Source organism: Cebus imitator, unplaced genomic scaffold (assembly GCF_001604975.1).
Source record: "Cebus imitator isolate Cc_AM_T3 unplaced genomic scaffold, Cebus_imitator-1.0 Scaffold143, whole genome shotgun sequence".
NCBI lineage: Eukaryota > Metazoa > Chordata > Mammalia > Primates > Cebidae > Cebus > Cebus imitator.
This window is the reverse complement of record NW_016107458.1, coordinates 3,993,581-3,998,078: the sequence shown is the minus strand read 5'-3', so window position 1 is coordinate 3,998,078 and position 4,498 is coordinate 3,993,581. Positions and strand designations below refer to the sequence as shown.

The following is a 4,498-nucleotide window of genomic DNA, read 5'->3' as shown; positions in this document are numbered from 1 at the left end:
AAAAAAAAAAATAACAAAACAAAACAAAAAAAAAACCAAAAAACTAAAACACTGGACCTGTGAAGAAAAGCTAAAATGAGTTTTTGGTTTTGTTTTGCTTGGAAAAATAAAGGTTAAGTGGAGACAATGTGGTTCAGGTACAACCAGAGGTGTTACAAATTCATGTTTTCCAGGGCTGCATTCTTAGCTGTTTTCTCCCATGAGTAGCAGACAGTACCCAGCAACCTGCTTGGTCACCTTTCCCCAGCCCCACCATTTCCCATCAAACCTTGACCCATGAAGGCTAACTAACAGATTTAGGTACCTTGCTCTCCAGTCTAGACTTTCATCTGAAGGCCAGCCCTGGTTTTCCAGCTGCTCTCCGATTACTTCTACTTCAATGTTCTGCAGTCAACTCAAGTTCAATGTACCTCAAAACTTAGGTCATTAGAGTCTTCCCAGCATTATTCATCCAAACTGTGCTCTCTCCTCAGAGTTCTTTTCTTTGATAATGGCAGCACCAATTTCCCTTCTCACCCAAGTTCAAGCCATCAAATCAGGTTTTCTTTCTTCTTTTCCATTAGCCCCTCCATCCTATTAGTCATCAGATTCTATGAATTCACCTTCTTCCATGTATTTTAAATTTATCTTTTCCTCTCTATTTCCTGTGCTCCTAGTTTAGGCTCTTATCAACTTTTGCCAGAATTAGAAGCAGAATTATGTTTCACTGAAACCACACTTGTTATAATAAAGCTATAAATGAAGGCAATGGTTACCTGTACTATTATAATTGCATTTTCAGCATTTGGCTTCCTTACTCTAGCACCCAAAATCCGTCCTCTGTCACTGTTGTTTTTGTAAATTACTTATCAGGTCATCCTACCACACTGCTTCAAAAGACCTTTAATAACTCTGGGAGACTAATGCTTCTGCTCTTCAGCATGGCCCTTGAGACCCTCAGTTTGTACTTAGCTTATTTTTTCTGGTTTTATTTTCTATCACTTTGGATCTTTCTAGCTATAGCAGAGATCTCTCTGTGTCTTGAATCTTTTTTTTTTTTTTGTTCTTAAAAAAAAAAGAAGAAGAAAGAAAGAAAGAAAAAGAATGAAGGAGAGGAAGAAAGAGAAAGAGGAAGAGGGAGAGAGAACGGGGGTGTTGCTTTATTGCCCCGGCTAGAATGCAGTCTAAAAATGGGTATGCCTATAATTGTGCTTACTAATAGAGACATGAAAAAAAAATGAGGGAAGAAAATAACAAACAAGCAGCCAACCAATATTTCATTGAAACCTGTAGATAGATGTGATGTGGTACTGATAAGAGTGTATATTTTGTGTATTTAAAGTGGAGAGTTCTATAAATGTTAATTAAGCTTACTTGTTCCAGATCTGAGTTCAAATCCTTGATGTCATTGTTAATTTTCTGTCTCATTGATCTGTGTAATATTGATGTTGAAGTTTCCCATATTATTGTGTGGGAGTCTAAGTCTCTTTATAAGCCTTATATATCTGGGTATTCCTGTATTGGGTGCATATATATTTAGGATCTTTAGCTCTTCTTGTTGCATTGATCCTTTTATCATTATGTAATATCCTTCTTTGCTTCTTTAGATCTTTGTTGCTTTAAAGCAACTCTTGCTTTTTATTTATTTATTTATTTTTGCTCTCCATTTGGTTGGTAAATCTTTCTCCATCCCTTTGAGTCTTTGTGTATCCTTGCACGTGAGATGGGTCTGGATGCAGCATACCAATGGGTTTTGGCTTTTTTTGCCTGTCTGTATCTTTGGATTAGGGGATTTAGTCAATTTAAATTTAGAATTAATATATGTGAGTTTAATACTGCCATTTAATGTTAGCTGGCTGTTTTGCCTATTAGTTGATGTAAATTCTTGATTATGTTGATGCTTTCTACTTTTTGGTATTTTTTAGAAAGGCTGATACTGGTTGTTCCTTTCTATGTGTAGTGGTTCTTTCAGAAGCTCTTGTAAAGCAGGCCTGGTGGTGATGAAATCTCTGAGTGCTTGCTTGTTCACAAAAGATTTTGTTTTTCCTTCACTTATGAAGCTTAGTTTGGCTGGATGTAAAATTCTGGGTTGAAAGTTCTTTTCTTTAAGGATGTTGAATATTGGCCCCCACTCTCTTCTAGCGTGTAGGGTTTCTGCTGAGAGATCTGCTGTGAGTCTGATGGGCTTCCCTTTATGGGTAACCTGACCTTTCTCTCTGGCTGCCCTCAGTATTTTCTCCTTCACTGCAACCCTGGTGAATCTGACGATTATGTGCCTTGAGGTTGGTCTTCTTGAGGAATATCTTTGTGGTGTTCTCTGTATTACCTGGAGTTGAATATTATCCTGCCTTGCTAGGTTGGGAAAGTTTTCCTGAATAATATCCTGAAGCGTATTTTCCAACTTGGATTGATTCTCTTTGTCACATTCAGGTACACCTATCAAGCGTAGATTAGGTCTTTTCACATAGTCCCATATTTCTTGGAGACTTTGCTCGTTCCTTTTTATCCTTTTTTCTCTAATCTTGTCTTCTCGTTTTATTTCATTAAGTTGGTCTTCGACTTCTGATATCTTTTCTTCTGCTTGATCTATTCGGCTGTTAAAACTTGTGCATAGTTCGCGAAGTTCTCATGTTGTGTTTTTCAGCTCCATTAATTCATGTATATTCCTCTCTAAATTGTGTATTCTTGTTATCATTTCGTCAAACCTTTTTACAAAGTTCTTAGTTTCTTTGCATTGGGTTAGAACAAGTACTTTTAATTCACAGAAGTTTCTTATCATCCACCTTTTGAAGGCTGCTTCTGTTAATGGAACACACTCGTTCTCCATCAGGCCTTGTTCCATTGCTGATGAGGAACTGTGATCCCCTGTAGAGGGAGAGGCATTCTGATTTTGGGTATTCTCAGCCTTTTTAGGCTGTTTTCTTCCCTTCTTTATAGATTTATCCACCTGTGGTCTTTATAATTACCGTCTTTATAATTGGGCTTCTGAGTGGACGTCCAACTTGTTGATTCCCAGCGCTAAAATCTGAGCAACTCACTGCGCCGGCCAAAACAGCGGCGTTATGATTGATGGTGCTTTTCTGACTCTGCACCAAGAACCACCGCACCAAGGCAGCGGCAAAACTGCCTCGCCGGCCACAAGAGTCGGGCTGGCGACCTATGGGGCTCCTCTGCTGGGAAACTCCTGGTGCGTGAGCAACAAAAATTCATCTGAAAATGTGGCGTCCTCTCATTCTCTGCGCTTTCACTGGGAGCTACAATCCCGAGCTGCTAATGATCAGCCATCTTGGATCTCTCTCTCTGTGTCTTGAATCTTTATCGAAGTTTCATTTCACCCTGCCTCTGTAGATGTTATTCCCTCTTCTTTAAACGCCTTTTTTTTTTCTATCTTAAAAGATCCAGTATCAACTTTTATGAGGCTTTATTCCAAATCCTGCTGGAGTATGTCTCTCTCTCTCTCTTTCCCCCCACACACAGAGGTATAAAGTAGTCCTCCTTATTTTGGGGGATACATTTCAAGACCCCAGATGCCTGAAATCGTGGCTATTACTGAACCCTATGTATATAGTCTGTTTTTTCTTATACATACATATCTAAGACAAACTTTCACCCTTGCATTTACTTTATTTTAGAGACGGGGTCTTACTCTTTCACCCAGGTGGGAGTACAGTGGTGTGATCAAGGCTCACTGTAGCCTCAACACCCCCCCAGGCTCAAGCCATCCTCCCAACTTAGTCTTCCAAGTAGCTGCAACTACAGGCCCACGCCATCACACCCAGCTAATTTTTGTATTTTTTGTAGAAACCAGGTTTTGCCGTGTTGCCCAGGCTGGTCCTGAACTCCTGATCTCAAGCGATTTGCTCATTTCCTGCCTCTCAAAGTGCTAGAATTACAGATATGAGCTACCACACCCAGCTTACCTTTTCGTATGACTTCTCTTTGGCATATCCAAATTGTCAGCATCTCTACCTTCACACTTTGGCACTACTATTACGTAAAACAAGGTTTACCTGAATGCAGCACTGTGATACCATGACAGCCCATCTGATCCCAGAGATGGCTGCTAAGTGACTATCACGAGGGGAGGGCAGGGAACATAGACAGTGTGATCGCTAGACAAAGGGATGATTCACCTCCCTTGAGGGACTGAAGCGGACTGCTTGAGATTTCATCATGCTACTCAGAACAGCACACAGTTTAAAACTTTTGTTTATTTGTGGAATTTTCATTTTAATATTTTTGAACTGCAGCTGACTGAGGGTAACTAAGACCTTGGAAAGTGAAAGCATAGATTAAGTGGAACTACTGTGTGTGTACAGACATATATACACACACACAGACACATACATGTATGTATAGATACATAAACCTATATCATATACATATATGTACATATATGTATAGATCTCTATATATACATATTTATAGATATACATTCTTATATAAACTAGACTTTACATTCTTTGACATTAGGAAATGTATTTTATCTATTACTTATCAGAAGACCCTAGATGGTCAA

General features: G+C 39.1%; 2 long non-coding RNA genes across 2 annotated transcripts in view; both read right to left on the bottom strand.

Moving 5' to 3' along the window:
- The window catches only part of LOC119473263, a 5,319-nt gene extending 998 nt beyond the window's left edge, over window positions 1-4,321 (bottom strand). The window contains exon 1 of the long non-coding RNA XR_005202464.1: window positions 3,990-4,321. This is a non-coding gene — a long non-coding RNA (uncharacterized LOC119473263). The remainder of the gene's footprint in view (window positions 1-3,989) is intronic.
- The window catches only part of LOC108313821, a 188,167-nt gene that overhangs the window by 150,914 nt on the left and 32,755 nt on the right, over window positions 1-4,498 (bottom strand). The gene's annotated exons all lie outside the window — the stretch shown is intronic.